General features: G+C 51.5%; 1 pseudogene; it reads right to left on the minus strand.

Annotated features, from left to right (window-relative positions):
* Positions 1 to 9,267: 9,267 nt before the first annotated feature.
* Positions 9,268 to 25,331, minus strand: part of LOC122432893 — a 40,055-nt pseudogene continuing 23,991 nt past the window's right edge.

Raw genomic sequence — 25,331 nt, forward strand, 5'->3', positions numbered from 1 at the left:
GAACGTTCTCTACCCTTCTTGGGTCAGAATCGTTCCCTGCTCCCGAGGCGGCGCCACAGGACCGAGGAGTTGAGGGAGTTCAGCCGCCCCCCAAAACACAGGAATACAGTGACCTGAACCCCTCTTTCCACCAGACTGGCTGCCCCTGATCTCAGAGAAATTATGGACCAGCTCTCCTGGCCCCGGGGTGATTGACCTGGAGACTTGTCAGGTGATGTTCACCACAGAGAACTTGTCAGATTCCCGACTTCACAGCCACACATACTGTCTTCTCTGGGGCTGTTGATGCAGCGCTAAATGCCCTGGACTAATTGGTGTTTTTGGTCCCTTGGCTGCAAACTGTTTGGTCTTAGGGCGTAACAGGGCACTTTGAGAGTGGAAAGATCATTCATTTTCAGTTAATTACTCCCTCCTGGAGACAGCATCCTGACAGAGGAAGGTCCGCACGTGGAAGCGAGGATTCCTCCTATGCCTCCAAGTCAGATGAGCGAATCCGGAAGTATGTAGAGTTGTTACCCAGAGTCAAAATACCAACAGTGTTTTACTTAGATCCCACCTCTTTACAAAGGACAGTTTCTTCTTTGAAGGGGTTGTCTGGGTAAATGAGGGTGACACATACAAGTCAATAATACCAGACTCTTTGTGATAAATGACAAGGTAAGAGATAATTTAGCCCCAGAAGAGTAACAATGAGACATTTAATGTTAATCACTGATTCTATCTTTTGAGTTAATATTTTGCATTTCAGTCTAAACAAAGCTTACCATTCGATACATTTTCTTTCATATTTTATGAGCCATTCTGGATGGTAGACTCTTAGTTCCTCAGGGGCTCTTAAGTGAAACCATCATGTTCTATAACTGAGAAAACAGGACCAGAGGTTTTTGAGACTCCAGTAAGATTTTTATGGAAGTCAGTGGCAATGCTGACATGATTCCTAGTCCAGAACATCGCCCCCTAAGCCCATCATGGTCTGCTGTAAGAACCTTGGAATTACAAGGAAATCAAATTATTCTTAGTGTGTTTTTTTAAGACTACTGTGATGACCCTGATCTAGTATCCAACATGAGGACTGTGCCCTTTAAAACAATCAATTCCAGGGATGTTGGTACTTAGAAATGGGAAACAGGAGGAAGGGAGCAGTTGGACACTGCTATGGATGATTTTATTTGCATTATTGATTCATTTGGAATTGATTTTATCAAGAGCGCGCCCCTCTTGTCTCATTGTGCTTTCTTCTTTATGTCTGGATGTAGGATCTCTTTTTTGGTAGGTTCCAGTCTTCTTTATTGTTGGCTGTTTAGCAATTAGTTGTAATTTTGATGAGCTCTTTAGAGGCAGTGAACTCAAGGTCCTACTACTCTGCCATCTTGTCCCATCCTCCTCAGTTGGAATTGGAATAGGACTAGATTGGAGTTTTGGTGGAGCTTCAAGTCATCAAACAATGAATATTCACCAAGTGCCAAGTATTGTCAGGCATTTTGTGCAGTGTATAGAAGAGTTGGGTGAAATTCCACTGTCCTCAAGGAACTTAGAGACTAGGGTGAAACAAGTTCACAGATGTCTTAAGTAGAAGGAAATGCATAGTACCTCGAACCTGGAAATGTCTAGTTAATGTCTGTTGAATGAAACGATGAATAAAGGAAAGTCTTGAGATTTCAATTGGTCACTCCCGATTGTGAATGGAAAAGGGGGTTTGTACAGATAGGAACATCAAGAATAACACCAATCATACGTTGGAAAGATTATGTGTTTGCAAAGATCTAAGAATTTCCTTCTGTTCAGGAAACTTTTGATACAGTATCTGGAATGTGGATTTGGAGAGAAAGAAGATTGGTTCTTGCTTGTACCACCAGCTGAATGACAGTGAGCACTTACTGCCAATCTGCCTCCACTTCTGTCTCTTGCATGGATTAATGCTAGCCACCTATTCCCCACAAGACTCTTGAAAATATTATTGAATCAATGCCTATAAAAGTTATAAGTTAATAGGAACTTCTCTGGTGGCCCAGTGGTTAAGACTCTGTGATTCCACTGCAGGAGGCGTGCGTTTGATCCCTGGTCCTGGAACTAAGATCTCACATGCCATATGATGTGGCCAAAAAGTTAAAAAAAAAAAAAAAAAAAGTTAACAAAAGGACAAAACCATGAATGAATACTCTGTGTTAATAATCCTTATGATTTAGATATTGTCCCAAGTGCTGGGTGTGGTCCTAAGGAGGGAAAATTTCCTGTAGAAAAGGTCTTATACAATTCAGTGCAAAGAAATTGAAAAATGCATGCAGATTTTTCCACTCTAGGCTGATCATCCAGTCTATTTCTGTAATGAAGAGGTGGGGCCAGTTTATGGGGTGTCTAGGGAAGTAAGATAGTCTCAGATGGCTTCCCTGGTGGCTCAAACCGTAAAGAGTCTGCCTACAATGTAGGAGACCCAGGTTCAGTCCCTGGGTCGGGAAGATCCCCTGGAGGAGAGCATGGCGACCCACTCCAGAATTCTTGCCTGGAGAATCCCATGGACAGAGGAGCCAGCTACAGTCCATGGTGTCACAAAGAGTCGGACACGACCGAGCAACTAATGCATAGCTGATTTACAATGTTGTGTTAGTTTCAGGTGTTCAGCAAAGTGGTTCAAAGACTGATCATCCAGTTCATTTCCGTAGCACAGAGATGGGACCAGTTTATGGGGTGTCTATGGATGTAAGCAACTTCACTTTCACTTTTCACTTTTATGCATTGGAGAAGGAAATGGCAACCCACTCCATTGTTCTTGCCTGGAGAATCCCAGGGATGGGGTCGCACAGAGTTGGACACGACTGAAGTGACTTAGCAGTAGCAGTAGCAGGGATGTAAGAGAGTCTCAGATGTATGTAAATAGCATGCTATCACAAATACCATACTTAAAAGAGCAAGCATATAAGCATACTTATGAATTCAAAGTATCATTTTCCTAATTTGATAAGTGAAATCTGTAGTCACCAGCCTGTAAATCTCCTGAAGGGCCACTTCTTACACATTTTGTTTCTAACACATTTTTAAAATGTTTTTTATGCAATCTATTATTTTTTTAAAAAGATAGTATGATAGCTTAAAAGAGTTCATTAACTTTGGAGATAAATAGAACTGGGTTCAAACTCTGACTCTGCAGTTTACCAGCTACAGTACGTATGTAACTTTGGGCAAGTCAGTCAACTTCTCTAAGTTTCCATCAAATAAGGATAATAGTTTTCAGGTCTTCTCTTGGATTCATTTTTTTAAAAAATTTTGGCACCCCATGTGGCATGTGGGATCTTAGTTCCAAGTGGCATGTGGATTCCCCATGTGGCATGTGGGATCTTAGTTTCCTCTGCCAGTGAAAGTGCAGAGTTTTAACCACCGGACCATCAGGGAGGTCCCAGTAACCATTAAAAAAAATTACCCGATTTGTCATATTTATTTTGCTGAATCCTATTGCATTAATGATATGTCTTTTACACATTTACATTGTTTATTTGCTTTATGGTACCTGCCTATTAAAGATAATATTTAATTCTCATCAAATATAGTGCATGTCATGTACTGCTCAACAAATGTAATCACCATGGAGGTCATTAAGCGTTAGATAATTACATAATTAGTGTTTAAAATGTTTATATTATGTGGAAATGTTTGAAGAATTGTTTTATAGGTGTTTAGAAGGTTTTTGGTGATATCTTTTTTTTTAAGTTGTATTTATTTTATTTTTGGCTGTGCTGGGTCATTGCTGCGCGGGCTTTTTCTCCAGTTGTGATGAGCAGAGACTCCTCTCTAGTTGCAGTGCACGGGCTTACTGCAGTGGCTTCTCTTGTTGCAGAGTATGGGCTCTAGGCATGAGGGCTTTGGCAGTTGTTGCTCCCAGGCTGTAGAGCACAGGCTCAGTAGTTGTGGCACATGGGCTTAGTTGCTCTGGCGCATTTAGGAATCTCCCTGGACCAGGATCGAACCCATGTGTCCTGCATTGGTAGGTGGATTCCTTACCACTGAGCTACCAGGGAAGCTCCTAAAAGTTGGTTTCTAAAAAATATCTGTAGAAAAAAAGTATTACGGGATCACTGCTCCAAAACCTCAGGATACATTTTTCATTAGCCTAAGCCAGATTTCAGGGTTCAGAGGAGAGAACAATCCCTTATAATAGCCAGCAAGTTCCCTTCCAGTCTTGTGGATTTACCATACCTCAAGGTTGGCCTTTTCACAACAGATCTCCAACCTCAGTTCCTGTTAGCGTGTGGGTGGAAGGGCAGCCGTCTTTGTGATTTCTGGAAACACCCAAAGTTGTGCTCTCCCTGGGGGTTGACCCAGAACCCGCGGGGTTCCCTTCAAGGACCCAGTATTGGTTCACATGTGAAAGAAGGAAGAGGAAGCTAATTGGCGTATGTACCTTCAAATGTCCCTGGGATTTGCTTTAATCAGGTATGGGAAGATACACAGATGTGGAAATGATTGTCACAAAGGAGGAAGTTTATTCACTCAGAGACCTGTCCCTGGAAGCAGGAGGTACGGCCTGACATGCCACACAGGGCCTTGTGGGGAGGCCCCAGGGCTGGTCAGGAGCCAGAGGAGCAAGGGGAAAGCAGGCCAGGAGCTTTCATTATGGCTCCCACAGTTAGGAAAGGGGGCGGCTGGGTGAGCAGGGTTAGGGTTGGCTGGTGGCGTAATTTCAGTGGGCTCTGGCAGTCCCTCGTTGTCTGGTCCTGGTCCTGGGATGATTACCGAGGGAAGTATTGCCTCCCAAGGTACAAGAACAGGGTAGAGGAGGTGGCTCAGGGTATGGGCACTGGATTGGTGAGCCTGTGTGTGAGAGCCACTTGCTGTTCCTCAGAATCGGCAGCCCTGGGAGAGGCGGCGTCTCCTCAGCCAGGGAGCCCCCAGCTGCCAGAGCTTCAAGAGTGTAGAAGACAAAACATATATATTTAGTATAGCCAGTGATAAAAAATTTAGCAGTCTTGAAAATGATCCCAAAACATTTAGCAAAACCATCTAAATAAATCTTTGCTCCACTTACTCTACAGAACATGGTGCCAATGCCCTGATTTCAGTCATCATAGATACCGATTAATATTATTTTGCAAGACTGCATAGATTATACCCTCTTAGATCTTTAAGTCATTCTGAAATTACATGTCCTTAGGCAAAACAGCAGGCTTCCCTGGTGGCTCAGCTGGTAAAGAATCCGCCTGCAGTGCAGGAGACCCTGGTTTGATCCCTGGGTTGGGAAGGTACCCTGGAGGAGGGCATGGAAACCCACTCCAGTATTCTTGCCTGGAGAATCCCCATGGACAGAGGGGCCTGGTGGGCTATAGTCCGTGGGGTCCCAAGGAGTTGGAAACGACTGAGCGACTAACACTTTCAGGCAAAAACAGCATATGTGGCTAACTGAAGTCTGTTCTGGTTTGTTTTTTTTTTTTTTTTTTTAATAAATACTGGGTCAGAAACTTCACCTCATCTCCTGCCACAGAGAATTATTTCTATCTCTGCTTTAACTGAATGGTCTTGGGCAAGTCACTGATCCTGTCTCTGTCTGGGCCCCCACTCTCCCCAGCAGAGTGAGGAGCTGCTGTGGAATTTTCCACGTGTGGAGAATTCTCCACGTGTGGGCTGTCCTCCAGGTCTAAAACTTCATGGATGCCCCTTGCATCTCTCCAGCAAGAGGCTTGCTGCCATCAGCTACCAGACTAACAGCCTGGGAGAGCCTCCCTGGGAAGGTCAAGTGCGGAAGTCATATGGAATGCTAGAAGGAACTTGGCAAATGCCTCAGTGTTAGCATAATTGGCGCTCTGCCAAGTTATCTTGTTTAAACTTCGCATTCCTATGAGGCAGATGCTGTTATTATTCCTCATTTAATAGTCAAGAAAGCAGGAGGTAAGATAGGTTAAGTTGCCCAAGGTCATACTAGTGGGAAAGTGGAAACCATATCCGTCTGCCTTAAAAGCATAAGAATTAGACTTATTTTGTGTAATTACAGAGGTGAAGACTAGATCAAAATACAGTCAAAATAGGGGAGACATACTATGATTCAGTACTGAGTGGGACTTTTGAACCATGATTGTCAGCCAGAACAGCAATGGGCTGCCTTTTTCCACTGGAAGAGTTCAAGTTGGATTACCATTTACTTTTCAGGGATGCTTTGGAAGGGAATCCCAAACTGGCCAAAAGCTGGACTCAACACCCTCTAAATGTCCCTTCTAGTTCTAAAATCCCTCCTCCCCCAATACTTCTTTATTTCCTTTTTTGGCTGTGCTGGGTCTTAGTTGCAGCACCAGCACGCAGGATCTTCAGTTGCGGCATGTAGGATTTTTAGTTGTGTCCTGTGGAAGCTTAGTTGCGGCCTGTGAGCTCTAGTTCCCTGACCAGGGGTCAAACCCGGGCCCCCTGCACTGGGAGCATGGAGTCTGCGCCACTGGACCACCAAGGAAGTTCCTAAAATTCTAATATATAATAATTCTTAGATTGTGTGATTTGGTGTCTCCCGTTAGTCATGCACAGCATTTGGAGACCCCACCACCAGAGGGCAGTGTTTTCACATTGGTGTATTTGCACCCGTGGACCCAAACTGGGTTCCCTCCGGAGCTGTCTAGAGTGCCAAGTTCAGAAACATCACAAGCATGATGTGGGCACCACCAACAGAATATTACTATCCCTTCCTCTACCAGCCCGAACAATGACTTCTGTCTGCCAATGCATTGGAGAGAGGTCAGGTGGTGAGATTCAAACGGAAGCCCCCATCTCCAGAGGGCTGGGGTGGGGGTCTTTCTGAGGGCTCTGCCCCTGCACCCCAAAGACTAGGACAGTAAGGAGAGGAATGGGGTTGAGAAGTGCCAGAAAATGAGAAAAGAAATCTGGTCACACTTGGGGAGACTGAAGGACCCAGGAACAGAAGAGTGACTTGAAGAGACCCTGAGACCTCTCTTCCATTCAGGTGGTTCTGCAGGGTCCTGGGTTATCAACACCAGGGTTGGCACGTGGTTTCCACCAGTGGGCAGGGATCTGATTTTCTTTTTTTAAAAGATGTTCGTTTATTTATTTATTTGGCTGCCTCAGGTCATCCCACAGGCTCAGTCGTTGCAGCACAGGGGCTTAGTGCTTGTGGGATCTTAGTTCCCCATCCAGGAACTGAACCCACATCCCCTGCAATGCAAGGCAGATTCTTAACCCCTGGACCATCAGGGAAGTCCCCAGCCTGATTTTAGGAAGTGCTCTGTGCAATGTCAGAAAGCACTGCATTTCTTTGGGGGGCGTTCACGCCACTCTGTTGTCCCTTCAGGTCTGGCACTCTCTCAATGCGGATTAACAGCACTGAGATACACGAAACCATCTGCCCTCCCAGAGCTCACCTGCCTGTGCCTGAGCATCCGGGGAGACACTGAGGCAGGGTGTGTATGTGGGGGGCCTTTGGGTCGTTAGCCTGGACGGGTCTTACAGTCCCTTCAGGGCGTCCTGTAACTATCAGCTCTCTTTGTCTTCATATCTCTGATACACAGGCCTGTGAATGAGGACACAGGGACACCACAGGACCCTGGTAAGACTGTAAAAACTGCCTTTGGATTTCGAAGTCTCAGGAAAAAATTCTTCACGTAAAAACAATCTCCAGTCAGCCTATTTTTCATGTTTCTTGTATTTAAGATTCATGGGGACAAGGTATTAAAATTGTCCACATGAGAAATTACTTCTAGAGAACAGCCAGGTCCCAGAGACATTACACATTCCATCCTTGACATGAACATGTAGGATCTCAGCTAAATCAGACCCACGGTTACTGTTATCCAAGTGCTGGTGCTTGATGCGTCTCTCAGAGAAGCCGTGCTAATTTTACTACTTCTAATGGCCAGGAATTTACATCCCCACGCCTCTCGCCCCCACGGCTATCTTTCTTCTTCTGCACCTCTTTCTGGCTTGCACTTTCCTTTGCACAGTATTCTCAGAATAGACCCAGTTTTCCATTTTTCATATATTTTTTCCTCTCAATGGTCTGCTGTTGAGATATGTATCACCCTGGAAGGAAAAAGAGAGAGAGGGTGAGAAGATCCTTGTGGACCAGAGCTGGGAGCTCTAACATCTTTGTCCCCTTCTTGCTAGAAAGACAGTGCCCTCAGGTGCATGGGCTGCTTCTTCTTCCTTGTAATGGACATCACCTGGTCATACCTGGTTCGTACTCTTCTAGGTTGTAAGGCTTTAGGGACCCCTTCTTTGGGCCTGGCATGCCTGGATGGGCCTGCGATACGGGAGTAGAGACTGAGATTTGACCCCGACACAGAGAGCAGACCCTAGGGGCTCCACCTCATCCCCTCTGGGTGCTGTTGGCAGGACTGTGCCATGGTGACAGGACGGTGACATGAAGACAGGGCAGCTGGACCAGGGCCAGCAGCGCCCAGGCATAGCCAGGCAGTCACCGAGCCAGTGCGGGCGGTCTGCTTCACATGGTGCCTGATCCTGGAAGCCAAGACCTAGGTAGAAGGGGCTGCAGTGCCTCCCGAGTCTGGGTGGTGCAGGGAGCCTCAGGAGTAACGCCCGCCAAGAGGGGGAGCTCAACAGAAGGGACCCCGTGGAGGTTTTTGCCCTGAAAGGAGGTTACACGTTAATTGTAGGACTCATCCAGAGGCAAGCCACTGGTTTCCTTAACTTCCTCAGAGAGCCATTCTTTGAGTCAGAGAATTAAGAAAAAGATCCTGCATCCTATTTTTTTATTCCCTCCCTAAGCAAACAGTAAGAAAAGACTTATCCTGAATCCAAGAGAAGTCAGAAAGAGCAAAGTAGAGCAGGTGAACTTGGAGCGTGGAGTCCACACCTACCAGCTATGTGCCCCTCACTCCTTGTTCTGGTTAAATGTGCATTGTTTTTGCTTGTACCCAGACATCCTAAGAGTCCAGTCATTCTGTAAGGCTCATTAGGAGACACAGCAGTCCTGGGTCAGGGGCACGCTCCAGGTCACCACGGACACCCACCTTCAGCGCTTTGAAGGTTTTGGGCTTTAACGTCCATGTTTCTAAATGAAATGTGCTCTGTGTGGTTTTAGGCGTTAGCTCTTGGTGCCCTGCTGTGGAAGCTGTGACTTGGGCACTTTCTCTGGGCCCTGTCCCTCATTTCCCATCCCCTCATCTTCCCAGTGGAGCCATAGTGTCGTTTTAAGTAGAACCATATTTCCTGTAAGCCTGACCTTCAGTGAGGCTTTTGGGAAGGGTGGCGGGTGCCCGGGTGCCTGACGGAGTCAGCGTGGTGGGCCCAGAACGGGCAGTGAATGGCAGCAGAGCCAAACCTCTACGTCCAAACCTCTATGTCCTGAGGGGCCGGGGACTTGCCGCCCTGCTCCTCCTCCAGCTGCTCCTCCAGCAGGTCCAGGTCACGCTTGGTGTTGGCGAGACTCACCACGGCCACGCTGCGGGCCTGTGGGGGCCACCAGCCTGTCAGAGCCCCCTGGTCTCTGTGGCACCTGGGGCCAACTCTTAAAGACGTGATGTTGATCAACAGTACTGCAAGAGGCGAAGACATAGGAGTCTACAACCCAAACCGCCGAGGTTTAATTTTCCTTGATTTCTCCCCATTGCCGTCCACAAGGATACATAATTTCTTTCATTTAATTAGCCTCGTGCACCCGCAGGCATGCTCTAGCTTTGTAGTTAACTTTTTTACTCGCTGTGGAATCAGATAATTTTCACTTTCCTTCTGCATCTTCATAACACACGACTTTCTTCAAGGAGGCAGTGTCGCCCCCGACCTCACCGCTAAGCCAACCTCAGACTCTTCATCCAGCTACCGCTTGTAATCGTCCACCTGCGATGTCAGGGATGTCTTTATCCACAGGATCTGGTTGAGCCAGCTCTGGGATTCTTCGTACTCCCAGGTCAGCTCACCGTTTTCAGTGGGTGAGAAGGGAACAGAAATGTGGAGCCAGATCCTAAGCCTGGCTCTCAAAGAACCTATCAATATGGCAGCTTGGCCAGCAGAGCTGGGATGGGGAGCATGGTGACCCCCACCTCAGCTGCCCAAATTAAGTGGGCCCAGGAGGGGCGCAATTGCCCAAGGGTCCCCACCGTCCAGGTGATGTGCGTGGGATAAGTGGCTTCAGATAATGAGGCTCCCAGGCCCTGGCAGGGGATACACAAAGAAGTTTGGAGACAACAGTGAGGTCAAGAATGTTTATGTTGAAAAATCCATTCGTCTCAGCCCCTGAACCCACACTCCTGTCATCTGAGGACTGATTTCCAGAGCCAGAGGCCAGGAGGGGGTGCGTGCACCAGAGGACCAGCGAGGGTTTCCAGCTCTGCCCTATTTGTCTTAAGTTTTGTGACCAAGTCACCCCAACCTCACTGTTCCACTCTTCTTATCCATCCAGTGGGGAAATTGATTTTAAAAAGTATTGAGGATGCGGGCAGTAAGGCCAAATGATGCCTCGGGTTCTCTGGTGTCTGTGCTCCAGAGCCGTGTCTCACTGGCACGCCTAAGGAGTGTGAACATCTCCAGGGAACTACACTTTTGCTTGACCCAACTGTTAACCCCTGTCTAGGGCCCAGACTCTGTGAAGTTAGATGTTAACTTGCATATGGATGAGTCGCAAATCGTTTTTGACCTAGAGATGTAAAGAATTTCTTCTGGTAGAAAAAAAAACAAATCAAACCCAGAGGTTGCAGTATTATTGCCCTGTTGGACAGGAACCAGTTTTGTACCTAACTTGTCAGAGTTACTGAAGCATTCCTTTCCTGACTGGCTGTGTAAACCTTGGCCTCTCGGATGCTTTTCAGAGGTGGCTCTAACATCTTTCCCGTTCCCTCATTAGTGACCCATGTTTGCTTTACGTTTGTAGGCAGATCATGTTTTAAAATGCTTGAAAATTGTGTTATGTAAGTAGTACTGCTCCTCCTGCTGATCTCACAGAGAGATGGAGAGAACCGACAAGAATATGTTTTGGGTAGTGTTCCCTGTTTTACGCTGTAAAGATGTTACTTTGATTAGTCCCTCAGCGGGTGGAAGAAAATCTCCTTGTCTCATCACAGGGGATGTGGGTTTTCCAAGGTCAGGGAGGCTTCGGGAGGGGACCCAGGTCCTCTTTCAGATTCCTTGAGGATCCCCATTCTGTCCTCAGGAAGCTGTGGGGAGAGGCGAGCTCACCCTGGAGGCAGCTCCGACTGGCGTTGATTTCCACCTGGTTCCGCTCCAGCTCGGCCACCTTCGCGTCAGCCTCTGCCAGGTTGTCCTCCAGCTTTCAGATGTGGGCCTCAGCGTTCATCTGCTCAGCGAGAATGGACCCAGTGGGGGAATGAGCAGGCCCAGGCCAGGCCCACCCTGCTTCCCAGCTGGGCTGCCCTCTTGCAGCCTCCCAGGCCACCTGCCTCATCCTTTTAGAACACCCTCATCTCAGCAGCTCACCATTTTCCATCAACATAAACCCAGAGCCTTTGGGTTGGCACACAGCCCCTCACTTGTGAGCCCCGGCTCACACAGTAAGAAAATGCTGCATTAGAGCAGCATTAGAGGAGTCTCAGGTAAGACAGGCACTACAGTGGTTCCTCGGGAGTGTCTGCAGTTTGGAGAAACCTGTTGGCTGGGACCTGGGCCCCCGAAGCCTCTTCCCTGCTCACCTCTGGAGCCCCCCACTTCCCTGGAGCCCCTCACTTCCCTCACGTCACACAAAGACTCTTCCTGTGGCAGGCACTGGGTAAATGCATGTTGAGTGACTGACTTCATTTTCTTTCCTGCCATGCATCGCTTTTTCAGCATGGTTGTGACTGCACTTGTCTCTCCTATGTCTCCAGCTCCTCAAGGATACAGTCCTCCTAATGTCATGGTGATCCTAGTAGCTCATGTTTGCGGAGCTTTTCCTTATGTGCCAGGGACTGTTGTAGCCCTAGTGAGCACTGTGAGATGGGGATTATCTTTATCCCCGTTTTATGGATGGGGAAGCCGAGGCACGGTTGGGTGTTGGCCAAGGTTATATCCCCAGCGTGTGGGGTCTGTGATGGGTCTGTCTCGGTTCCCTTCACAGCATCTAGATCGTGCCTCAGGCCTGTCAGGGGGCTCGGGGGATATTATTTGAGAAGGCTCTGCGGGGATCCCCCTCACCTTGGACTTCTGCGTGGTCTCCACACTGGCGTTGATCTCGGCCTTCATGCCCTGCTTGTCCTTCTCCAGCTTGGACATCACCCTCTGCAGGTTCTCCACGTGCTCGATTAGCTCGGCCATGGAGTCCGTGTGCTTCCTGTGCAGTCTGGAGGCCGCCGCGGCACTCTGCAGGGCCGCCGCCTCCGGCCCCCCTGAGGCGTTCAGTCTCAGCTCTGCTTGTACCCACTGAACTGAGCAGCCCAGAGCAAAGTGGATGGAACCAGCCCCCTCTTGCCTGTTCTCTATCAATTGGTTTCTCCTCTAGGTAGCCCCGGGAATTCAGCAAGAACTAACCAGTCTTTCTCCCCTTGCTCATCGTCCAGTAGGCAAGCGGGAACAGGGGTCCTGGGGCCCCTGAGGATGGTACCTGAGCAGAGGTGGCTCCCCCAGCCTCTTCCAGCCTGTCACTTAAGCCTTCCAGGTCTCGGGACAGGTTGCTGTGTTGTTTCTCCACCCGGGGGAGGTGAATGACGCTGACCCTGATTGTCCAAGAGCCCCTCTTTCCTCTAGTAAAGACTGGGATGACCCAGTGGCATCTGTGAGGCCAGGGGCCTGCGCTTGCAGGGGGTCTTTCCTCTGCCCCCCGCCCCCACCCTCAGCAAAGGGAGCTGTCTGGGGCACCTTAGTGCCCATCCTGCCCCCCAGTCCCACCGGGCTGAAGCTGGAGTGTGTGTGTTTGGGTTCATCTCCCTGCAGGATCCCTCCCCACAAGCCTCCCTGCACTCCTGGCTCTCCCCTCCACACCTCTACCTGCGCATGCAGGTGTTATCTGATCCCCTTTGCCTGGAACCTCCTCCCTGCCTTGGCCAGTTGAATTCAGTCTTCAGGCGCCCAGGCTACTGCTGCCGCCTCCGCTTGGACCGCAGCACAGAGCATCCGTGGGTCTTTTGTCGTCATCAGTATGCACGTGTAGCACGTGCCGGGCACACAGGAGGCGCTCAAGAAACTAACAAGGCCCTTCCAGCTGCAACCCTGTCCTCCTCCTGTTGGCTTCCCGAGGAGTTTCTGCACCCGGTTGGACTGTGGCTTCCCTGGGTCTTTTGACTCCAGGAAGGGTGGGCGTGTTTCACTCACCTTGGCTCATCGCCCTCTCAGCCTCCAGCTCTTCTTGCTCCAGCTCCTCGATTCATGCCTAGCAGGCAAATAAGCAGACAGAGCAATTTCTCTCTCCGGCGTGAGGTTAGAGACCTACCCATCGGCCTTGTGGGATGGAAATGAGAGAAGGCAGCTTAAGCCCATGCGGGACGCTGTCAAAAGCAGAAGGAAGCAGGGTGCAGACAGTGTGCGATGAGATGACCCTGAGGCAGGAGGGAGGCTGGGGTGTGCACAACCGCCCCAGGGGCCCGGCCTGGCTGGCCTGGACAGAGTGGTGGGGGACGGTGGGGGACGAGCTAGGGAGGGAGCAGCGCTAGATCGTGGAGCGCCCTGCGGCCACCGTGAGGACTTGGAACTGAAGCCGGCGTGAGGCGGCCTTGAGTCCGTCTCTGAAGACTCTGTGGCAGCAGCCGGTCAGCAGCCAGGGGCCGAGGCCCAGGCCAGTGCATTTCAGGAGGGGAGCCGGGTCTCCTCCACCCCGGACAGACCTGGCGTTCCTTTAGTTTCCGCTGCAATGTGGAATTCAGAGACTGCTAGTCCTCATGCTTAGAGTTGACAGAATTGATTTCCATTTCCCTCCTGCTGGAGGAGGTTTGCCCTCCTGAGGAAAAGCTCTGAGGCTGGGCTAGTGAGCTGGCGTGGGAGTGGAGCTGGGGGAGACCTTGACCCTGCTGAGACCCCCTCACCCCGATTCCTGGCCTTCTCACCCTATAGATGAGTCACCCCACCGAGCCCTAGACTCTGTCCCACTGGCTTCTCACCCACCCACCCATTCATTCACTCACTCGTGCGTTTATTATTTTGCCTCTTACTTATTGAGTCCCTCCTGGTGCCAGACATCGCCTGGGATTCCAGGGACTCTTCAGTGAACAAAACGGACAGAAGTCACTGCTCTGGTGCAGCTTATAGTCTGCAGACCCCAGAATCGCACAAAACACTTGTCGTTTTTAGGGAAAACATTCCTCCAAAAACTTGCCACCAAAGGCTGTCTCCTCCTGATACATGAGTCCCACGTGTCAGGAGCCACGTGTGAGAACTAAGGCCAGAGACCAAGCAGCTGGATGGGGAAGATGGGCCAGGGTCCCACCTGCACCTTCTGGGTGTGCCTCCAGAGAGGCTGAGAGGATTTGGCTGCGCACGCCCTCTGAGCAGCCAGTGGTGCTCAGTAGACCTGCCTTAGGCAGAATGTGCTTCAAGGACACAATGCAGCTTCTGCCCCACAGCGGCCCTCCTTACCTGCCTCCTCCTCTCCCTTCTCCCTGGCCTCTGACTCGGTTCTGGTTTCTGCTTGGACTGTTGCAGTAGCCTCCCAGTTGTCTTCCTGCTGCCAGCTTTTCTCACCCCACCTGTCCTCCGCGTTATCCCCAGGATGACACTGATAACATACCCCCTCCTCTCCTCGTGATCTTGGACAGCTCGGATTGTAGGCTTCTGTGCAGACTCCCTCCCTCCGGGGTGGCCGCTTTGCTCACTATCAGCTTCTTGTCCAGCGTCCATGGCCCTGTGTGCGGCTGGGAGCTCCTTGAGCACAGGGAGCACCTACTCCTGCCTCCTTGATCCTCCGTGCCGGGCACCGTGCCTGGCACGGAGTGGGTGCTGGGGAAGTGCGTTTAGTACACAAGGCCCTGAGCACCGCACTGTCCAGGAAGTGCTCGGCGTTGCTGACACTGCTGCGGGCGAAAGGAAAGACTGCGTGCTTTCCCACCACCTCCTGGAGGTGGATAGCTCCATCTCATGGAGGTGGTCGGTGGTAATCTGCAGGTCACTCTCAGCTTTTCGGCGAGCCTTTTCCTCTTCCGCCCAAATTATCTTTTCCTGTTTCCAGTTATCCTCCAGCTGCGGAGACAAAAAATACAAGAGAAAGTAGAGCTGTGTGTGTGGTGGGGGAGGGGGATGTCTGAGGCCAGAATGCAATAAAGAACCAGACTGGGCCAGGTTCCTTAGCTGTGGCATAGAAAGACCCTCACTTCCTGGTTCCCAGAATGGACAGACCTGGCCATCAGGGTGTAGAATCAGGCCCAGGGACGGGGCATTACCTTGTGGATCTGGGGGGTGAGCTTGCTGTTGGTCTTGGTCAGGTGGTTCACCTTGTCCTCCTCAGCTTGCAGGTCACCAAGGATTTCCTGGAAAGATACACGCATGTGTCCCATGAGGCGGGTGGGAGCAACTGAACAGAGCTAGTTCTCTGCCATCACTTCCGGGCCGAGTTGATGATGTCAGTGATCAGTTACAGAGCACATGCTCCTGAGTGATGCGTGAGGCCAGGGCACACTGATCTCCCGTCAGCCGCACGTGGACCCCAGGGGCAGCTGGGAGCTCTGGTTCTCCAAGGGGCATATAGGAAGTCTGCAGGGGTGTGGCTTCTGGTTGTCTTAATGTTTGGGGTCCTCACTATGTGGGTGAGGTTTTGCTGAATGTCTGGTTTTGCTCTGGACGATGGGTCATGAAGAATAATTCTGCAGTCCAGCCAGGCATTCAGGTAAGTAAACAACTATTTATGCCCTTCTGAACCTAGAACTCAGCACCTCTTCACGTTTAACTCAAAATTTTTCTTTCATTTAGTATACACTACATTTTAAAAGAATGATCTACCATGAAAACTGAGAGAGGATTTTACTTGTTATTGAAACTTCCCTGAGAATTATTCTCTGTTCTGTAAAATCTCATCACTGGCGGCACCCACACTTGGCTACCTGAGTCACCAACCACCCCCTCCAGTGCCCATCTGCAGCCGTCAGAGACGGGCTCGGGCAGGCTGCACTCTCAGATCCACCTGAGCTTTCGCACTTTGACAGCCTCATTATTTATTATGAATTAATGTCACTCATTTCTCCATTTATATGGAAGGGCACCCAATTGATTTTCCTGAAGATATGTATTAGTTACATTATCGTTGTCTTCAATTCAGGATAGTAAGAGGGCCTTCCAAAATACAGTTGATCCTCATTGTCTGTGAGTTATCTATTTGCCAATTGACCTACTCGCTAAAGTTTATTTGTAATCCCCAGATCAATACTCATGGTGCTTTTGTGGGTCATTCGCAGACACGCCGAGCAGCGAAAATGTCAAGCCGCCTGAGGAGCACATTCCCAGCTGAGGTTGGATAAATGATGCTCTATCATCTCGGTTCAGCTCCTACTGCAAACAAGTGTCCTTTTCCTGCTCTGTTTAGTGCCTGTTTTTTTACATCGGTGCTTCTATTTTGGTGATTTCACTGCTTACGACGCCACCAAGCTGCCTGGTGTTCCTGACACAAGAAGGCTCTGCAGTGCTTTGCAGAGAAAGTCTGTGTCAGATGAGCTTTGTTCAGGCCTGAGATACGGTGACGGTTGCCCGTGAGTTCAATGTCAAGGAATCAACAATATGTACTAAACACTATGTGTTTTTCAACAGAAACACACATAAAACAGGATAATGTATTCATCGAAATCATATGTATGATGTATTAATGGGTTGAGAAAAACGCTGACCAAAGGTTTGCAGGAAACTAACCCTGTATTTCCCTGAGAGCAGAGGTTCAGGCTTTGCTAATTCAGTGACTTCACCACCTTGAATAATGAGAACTGAGTGTGTTTGTTATAAAAGGGGGCCCTGGGTTTGATATGATGGAGAGTCAGAGTCTAAGGGGAGGTGTTGCCGGAGGCAGCAGAGAGAGGCGCTCTGGGGACACAGTTAGATCCATGATGTCAGCAAACACAGGGATGCGGGTCCGCTGAGTCTGGTTCGGGGCCTCAACTTGCTCTTGGAGCCTTTGTCTGGGCTCGGAGGTGTTCCGTGCCACCGCTGGCACTGACGGGTGGTCAGAGCTGGCTCCGCAGTCAGAGCCCTGTGAGCTCAAGAGCTCACATCTGTGTTGCTGCGATGAATCGAGGTTTGCTGGTGCTTTAGAGCTCCAGGGCACTTCCATGGGCCCACTTTGTCCTTACAATGCTAGGAGCATCCCTCCCTGGTGCCTGGACCATTCTGACCCACACCTGCTGCCCCCTTTCACTCTGAACCTGTTCTAGTTTGGGTGATAAATGCCACGATCACCCCACCACAGCAAACCTGGAAGGGAGGCTGCCAGTGCCCGTGCCTGCTTGATGGACGAAGGCACTGTGATTCAGGGAGACTCAGTGACTTCCCAGGGCCCCCAGCTGAGGGGTGGCAAAGCTGGGATTTGAACAGGGGTCTCCTGTCTCCGAGCTCCACCTGCTCCTTCAAGGGGAGAGGCAGGTAGTAGCCACCTGATGCAGCTCCTGCAGCGCCCTCTTCTCCTTCTGGAGCTTGGCGATGGAGGCTTCTCGAAGGGAGAGGTCCCCAATCAGCGAACGGACTTTGTGATCCAGGGCCGGGAGGTGGGGTGGGGGACTTTAAGGCTGGGAAGATCCTTGGGGGCAGAGGGGCGGGGGCACATGCTTCGAGAGGAGGTCCTCAGCATGGCTGCACCCCAGGGTCACTTGGGGGCCCGGGAGATGCCAATGCCCAGCCAAGTCAGGATCTCGGGGTGAGGGGGCAGTGAGGACACCATCAGGCCTCGGCTCCTCAACGGCTGGTGCTCGGACAGCAGCCACAGCATCGCCGGGACTGTTGGGAACACAGCCCCTCAGCCACACCAGACCTGCCGGCCCAGAGTCTGCATCTTATCGAGGTCCTGGTGGTTCGTGTGCACCTCAGCGCTGGAGATACCCCGGTCCACCTTCCCTTGCTGGGGGGTCCCATCCATGTGAGATTGGAAGGGGGCCTGGGGCTAAGGGCCAGCCAGGCAGTACCAGGAGCCGGGGAGCTGCTTGCCGGGGAAACAACTGCTTGATTGGGCAGAAACTGAGCAACTAAAGGTGACTCCGCCTTACAACAGGGTTGCTTCTTCTGGGAAGGGGGGTTGCAGATATGGTTCGTGGTGCAGAGGGATGTTCTGTGAAGGGCTCCAGGGATGCTGAGGCTGAGTGGGCAGTGGGCCAGGCAGACACCCGGGAACCCAGGCACAAGGAGACCCAGCCAGGCCCAGGTGTCCCCATGAGGGGAGCAGCCCTTGGCCCCGAGTCAGCTGCTCTGTCTGACATCGTAGCACGGGCTGTGCGTGGCTACTGAGCCCTCGAAATGCAGCCAGGTTGACCGAGGAGCCGCCTTTGAAATTGTGCTGAGTTAAGTTAAAATAGCTGCATCTGGCTGGCGGCTCGGGTCCCAGGCAGCACTGCTGGGGGGCTCTGGGTGTGGCTCCTGCAGGGTGAGTGGACTAGGAGTTCCCTGGCCCTGGGAGGACTAGAATCAGGCCTGGGGCCTCCCCGCCTGCTTCTCCTTCTCCGTCTTGGCCAGCATGGTCTCCCCGGCCCTCCAGGTCCCGCCTGAGGTCGCTCAGCTCCCCCTCCAGCTTGCGCTTGTCGGCGCTTAACGGGGCTGACAGGCCTTCCTGCTCCTCCAGCTGCTCTCGCGTTTGGAGATCAGGCTCTCCAGCCCTATCTTGGCCTTCATCATTGGGGTCAGGCGCTCCTCCACATCCAGCAGGTTCTCTTGCTCCTGGTGGAGGAAAGAGCGTTGGTCAAAGGCAGGGTCCCAGCACCTGCAGGGGACAATGACTGCAAACTGGCCTGGGGCTGGTGGGCCCCAAGCAAACGTGTCCTGGGGGTTGGACGGGGGCTAGGCCATCTCCAAGTTCCTTGACAGTGTGCGGGACCAGGGGTCATCCAGGACCATGATCCCCAGACCAGCAGCAGCAGCATCACCAGGAAGCCGATTAGGATGCGACATCTGAGGCCGCACCTATGACCTGTTCATCTGAATCTGCATCTTAACGAGATCCCAGGTGATCAGATGCACCTCGAGGTGTTAGGAGAGTGGTCGAGGAGAAGTCCAGGCTCTGCCATCTGGTCCGCTGACCCCGGGTATGACTGTGCTTCCATCCACCCATGGGGAGGGGCCTCTCCACCCAAATAACTCCCAGCATTGGTTTAGCACTTTTGTGTTAACAATCCGGTTCCATAGTCCACAGTTCATCCTTAGAACAATGCTGAGAAGCAAGCCAGGCAGGTGTTGAGAGAACCGACATGCAGAGGGGGGTGGAGTTGTCAGAAGGCACACAGGCAGTAAGTAGGGGTGTCCCCTGGGGTCTCCCTGAGATGAGGTCAGTAGCCATGTAGGTAGAAGACCAGACCAGCCAGATGACTTTCAGTTTGTGGCATAAATTTATGGAAATTCAATTCTTTGCAAAATAAGGGAAAGGGTCATCATGAAGGTGCTTCTATAAGTGGATTATCCTTTTATCCCTGTGGTCTCACTTGGTCTTAGCCTCCCAAACACCAAATGAGGGTCCCAGCCAGAGCAACTTCTCCGGACTGTGGAGAGGCTGTGGAGGAACGATGTTAGAGACAGCTTAGGGAAGGTGGGTGGACGATGCAAGTGCTGACACCATGCTGGCCAAGGAGACATGGCCATGACAGCAGGGAGGGTCGAGATGGCACTGGGCCCCTCCCGGTCACGGGTCAAGGGTCTTCTACTGATAGCCTTGAGACCGTGATCTAGTCTCCAAAGTTCAGTCAAGTGGACTTCTCTACCCTGAAGATACACGTGAGAACTGGGTGTCTTAAGAGGTGGTTGTGACGGTCAAATCAGAGAAGGACCTCTGTACACTAGCAGGGTCATGGCAGGGAACCCTCTCATCGTGTTGGGAGTCCGGCTTCCCACGGAAACTAGGTCATTTGTTCTCCCTACTGTGTTTGCACTTGATGGGGGAGGAAAAGGAGTCAGAGAAAAGAGGGCAAGGTCCCAAGGTCCTCAGGGGAGCCAGGGGTGCTCCTCCCACCATCTTGTGACCGCCCCCCCCCCCCAATGTCTGGAGAATACCCCAGACCCAGCATGTGCTGTATGTGTGTGTACCCAGCCTGCTGCTGTGGGCAAACAGGAATGTGATGGAGATTTTTGGTAGTTGGGTCAGGGTGACGTGGCAATGAAGGAAAGGTAAGACTGGGAATTCCCCATGGCCTGGATGGACAAGGCTTCTTGGAAGGTGACCCTCCTTTCCCTTTCTGGGTCTGACTCGTGCCAAGGCCCCCAGCTCGTGCCACTTTGCCCAAGGCCCCACGTACTGCCTGCAGCTGGCCGGTGAGGTCGTACTCCCAGTTGAGCATGGCCGTCTTCTCCTCCAGTTCCGCGACCTTGCCTAGCAGCTCCTGCTGCGCCTTGGCCATGGCACTCCTCAGCTCCTCCTCCTTGACCTTCATCTCCTCCTCTTGCCGGGCCATGTTCAGGAGTGGCTTTATCTGGGCAGTGAGCAACACCATAGAGGGTTAGGGGGTGGGCTTTGCCAGGTGGCATGGGGGCTCTGCCTCCAATGGGCCCTCATACCCCCTGTGGCGTGGAAAGAAGCTCTCGCTGCAGCTGTGCATCCCTGATCACCCACCACAGGTCCATCTTTGCTCAGGACCCGCCCTCAGGTCGCTCTGGGAGCCGAGAGACACATTTAGGCGCAGTCTTGCCGTGCCCTGTGGTTATGTCTGATCTCTAAGTGCTCAGGAGCGCTGGCTGAATTTACAGCTCAGGTTTCCCTTGTCTTTCTGCCTACTCAGAGTCCTCTGTCACTCTCTTGCACTCTGTCTTTCTCTGTGTCTGTCTTTCTGTCTCTCTCACTCTCTCTCTTTTGCATCTTTCATCTTCTCCCCAGCATGACGGTCCAATTCCCCAAGTGCCGTTCCAGGTCTCCCACGATGTAGCTGGCTCACTCCTGCTCCCACTCAGCTGGCGTGTTCTGCCTCTGGCCTCTACCTCCCTCCCTCCCATCGCCCTGTGGCTGGGCCTACTTTGCCTTCGTCCGGAAGCAGCGGCTCCTGTACGGTCTGGACCTCTCTGTGGTTTGGACACATTCCTCGAGAGGGCCTGGGCCCATCCGCTCCTCTGCCGGACTAGACAAGGATCCCCGCCAGACCAGGAGCCCCGCCCCGCCCCTTCCCAGGTCCATCCTGCCCTGAGAGCACCAAGCAGAGTAGGCGGGATAGGCCCTCGGGGATAGTTCCTGATCAGTGGATACAGTTTTCTGGAGGGCAAACACCAGGATAGATTAGGAAATGGAAATGGATTAGGGTGGAGGCATTGCCTCATTTTGAGGATTTCAGATAAACTTGTCCTCACCAGCCTGGTCTGTGGGAATCTGGGAATCCTGCTGTGCATAACAAGTTTGCATAACAAGGTGATGGTAAGCATCACTTGCAACTAAGTAACACTTTTTATCCCAGCAAAAGCTCCCCCAGAGTGCTGCTTTTTCCACTGAATCATCCTATCCGGCTTAGTTAAATCAGATTAGAGTTTAGTTAACATACTAAGAATGAAGGATTTTGAGTTAATTTTACATTTTTACTCCTTGGAACAGGAACTTGCTCTGCTATGTTTAATTAGTGAGTTTCCCTTCCTGGTAAAGAGGCAGAAAAGTTTTCAGGCTCTGTCCCCTTGTCATCTGTGGTCACATATGTCTAGCTTGGAAGGAATCTTAAAGGTTGTTGGTCTGGGGCTTCCCGAAGGGTAATTCATAAATTGAGCGGGGCGGGCGAGATGGATTCCACCATCGCATGGTAACCTTTGGGTTTTCACTGGGGGAGACCAGGGTAGGGAAGGGGGGTGGGAGGTGGGGGAAGAAGGAATGAATTGGGAGATGGGAATTGACATATATAAACCATTGATACTATGTATGAAGTAGCTAATTAATGAGGACCTACTGTATAGCACAGGGAACTCTTCAGTGCTCTGTGCTGACTTGAACAGCAGGAAATCCAAAAAAGAGTGGATACATGTGTACATGTAGCTGATTCACTTGGCTCTGTAGCAGACACTAACACAACATGGTAAATGAGCTACAATAAAAATTTTTTAAGGTTTGAAAAGTAATGGTTTAATAAATGATTTTGAAAAAAAAATTTTTTTTTGAACATGGAAAAGAACTTGTTAAATCTACAGGGTTTTTGTTTTGTTTTGTTTTGTTGTTTTAGGCCATGCATGATCTTAGCTCCTCGAAAAAAGATTGAACCCATGCCCCCTGCATTGGGAGCATGGAGATTTTAACCACTGGACCACCAGGGAAGTCCTAAATCTTCAGTTTTTATGGATAACTTGCTGGGGATGAGACAGGTAAGGATGCGAAGTTTCCTTTTAAAATAAAAATTTCAAAGTAAAACAGGGAGTTGATTTAAGGAAAGAAGGTCAGACATAGAGCAGGCGGGGAGAGTACCATGATGTCCAAATTTGAGAAATTCTTACTTAGCTCCCTTTGCAATCTCAAGCCCTCCAGCAGGCTGGCCTGTGCAGGGCTTCCTCTGGCCATGCAGAATTTACTATCCGCGCCCCTCACCACCACCCAACCTTTCTACTTGTGGTCAGCACCAATTGTTAGAAAGTCCTTTCCTACGGGAGGGGAAAGAAGCTTCTGCGTGAGCTGTGGGGGGCTCCGGGCCCCCAGAGATGACCTGTGGCCTATCCAGCCCTCCTCGTAGCTGCCCTGAACACCTCACCCCTCAAGACAACCCCGTCTTCCGGCCTCCTGCACACAGCAGCCCTGCCCCCGGTGTCCAGTGGCGTGCTTCCTCATAACGGGGTCCCCGGGCGGGATGCCAGGCCCCAAGATGACCCGACCCGCATGGAGTAGGTGGCTCGTGGACTCCTGCATTGGTTGAGAGTGGCCTGGTTGCTTGGGCACCTGCAGCCCCACCACCGGGCTGACTCACTCACCCTCACTGCCTCAGAACAGCCTGGGAAAGGAGAGACGGGATCCCATGGTTTCCTAAAGCTGAGAACTTCACTGAAGGAGTTGAAGGGGCTTCAGCATGCCCAGAGGTGAGGCACTGAGCGCCAGGCCCACATTTCAGCGGGGGGCGGGGTGTGCGCTCTGCATCCTCAGAGGGCTTTATTTTGAGGGATAAGTTGAAAGTTGGGAGGACACACCGTCATTTTTCTCAGGGGGAGTCAACCCCTGTCTGAAAGGAGGCTGCACTCTTCCTCCAAGGCGCCCTCATTTCCAGGCTGTCCCTGCAGCCTCCCTAGTCCCTAAGAGGCCTCCCACCCCCAAGAGGCCCCTGTGTCCGGAACGACCGAGGCCCCGAGGCCCGCACCTTGTTGTGGAGCTTCCACCAGCCCCAGAAATGCAGCTGCGGGAACTTGCGTGTGTTCCTCTGGATGACCTTCAGGCCTATTCTGCAAAAAAGAATCCAGGGTCGCAGTGGTTAAAATGCAGGTATGGGGGGAGGGTGATAGGGGACTGGGCTCCCCAGTGGAACCAGCTCCTTTCAGACATTTCCTCCTGCATTGCCCCTCCTTCCACTCCCTCACCGGAATGGTCCATTCAGCCTTCAGATCCCATCGTCTGCAGCCTCTGGAATCAGCCCTCCTGGCCCCTAACAGCTTCTTTCAGCTGTCATCCAGTGGGGGGCTCCTGGACACTGAGTCCCACCACTTAGCCCCTGACTTATGTCCCTGCCTTTGCCCGGATCACAGGGGGCCTGCTGGTGGCTTTCTGGACTTCACTACTGTTATTACTTCTTCACTACTGTTTTAATTACTTATACTGTGACCACAGAGGGCCAGAGTCCACCACAGGGCCTCCAGAGCTTTTTTTCCGATTCCCATTTTAGGGAGATGGCTGAAAAACACAATTCTGAGGGCAGGCATTTGGAATGAAGACTTCTGGGTTCTGATCGTGACTCTCTCTGGCCCAGTACCTTAACCACCCTCTTGATCTCAGTTTCCACATCTGTAAAATGGGGTTGCTGGCCCCACCACACCCCTCTCTCAGCATCATCATCTGGATCAAGTAAGAAGACTGTGAGTGACTTGTCGATTGTAAAGAGAAAGGTTTGTGTTAGGTGGTCCCTGTCAGGAGTTGAGCTGTGTCCCCTCCTAAAAGATATGCTGGAGTCCTGCCTCCCAGAACCTGTGACTGTGACCGTATTCGGAAATAGAGTCTTTGCGGATGGAATTACTGAGGGTAAGATGAGGTCAGACTGGAGTGTGTGTGTCTGTGTGTGCTAAGTCACTTCAGTCGTGTCCGACTCTGTGTGACCCCATGGACTCCAGGCTCCTCTGTCCATGGGATTCTCCAGGCAAGAATACTGGAGTGGGTTGTCATTTCCTCCTCCAGGGGATTTTCCCGACTCAGGGATCGAAACTGCGTCTCTTACATCTCTTGCTTTGGCAGGCAGGGTCTTTACCACTAGTGCCACCTGGGAAGCCCCCATCCTGGAGTGCGGGGGTGGCTGACCTCAGATGACTGGTGTCCTTATAGAAAGAAGGGAGACCATGTGAGGACAGAGGCAGAGACTGGAGTGGGGCAGCCACAGGCCAAGGAGGGCCTGGCCCACCAGGACTGCAAGAGGCAGGAGAGGCTCCTCTGCAGGCCTTGGAGGGAGCCTGCCTGCCAAAACCTTAATTTCAGACTCCTGGGTTCCAGAACTGTGGGAAAATAAATTCCTGCTGAGGGTCCTTCGGGCCAGCAGAGACGCTGTCAGCCTCCCTCCACACTGCCCACTGTCACTGGTGGAGCTGACCGCCGTGTGTGTGGAGGGGTTCCCAGCTGCTCCATGTGAATGGTGAGGCTTCAGTGGGTGAGGCTTCAAGCCCACCCCCTTGGTGCTACCTTCGTTCCAGCATCTTCTTGAATTCGACCCTCACGAGGAAACCGCGGAGCCGCCACTGCAGCGTGGTCATGGTCTTGGCAGGATGCCAAGTGGGCCAGGATGCCCACTCAGAAGAACACCTGGGGGAAAGACACGGTGATCTGGGAATAGCCCGGCTCACCAATGGCAGATGCTTCGGAGTGGGGGTGGGGGTGGCAGTTCAAAAGCAAAGAACGATATTTCAGAGGGGTCCTTCAGCGTTTGGAGACCCTGGTGCCGACGTCTGAGGCCCCCGGGAAACAGCTGGCGTCGGCCTGGACACCTGCCCGGCAGAGCACCCCAGCCCCGGCGTCTGTCTCCTCTTGCTCCTTGTGGACCTTCCTATGGGCTTCAGCCTAGCCTGGCGCTTACTAGCTGGGTCACCTTGGACACATCTCCTCACATCTCAGTGCCTCATCTGGGAAATGGGGGTGTCAGTCCCTCCCCTAGAGGGTTACTATAAAAATGAAATAATGGGAGGGAAGTGATTCTGCAGACTGTGAAGCTCTGAGTAAACTGTGACAG

Source organism: Cervus canadensis, chromosome 32 (genome assembly GCF_019320065.1).
Source record: "Cervus canadensis isolate Bull #8, Minnesota chromosome 32, ASM1932006v1, whole genome shotgun sequence".
Classification (NCBI taxonomy): Eukaryota; Metazoa; Chordata; class Mammalia; order Artiodactyla; family Cervidae; genus Cervus; species Cervus canadensis.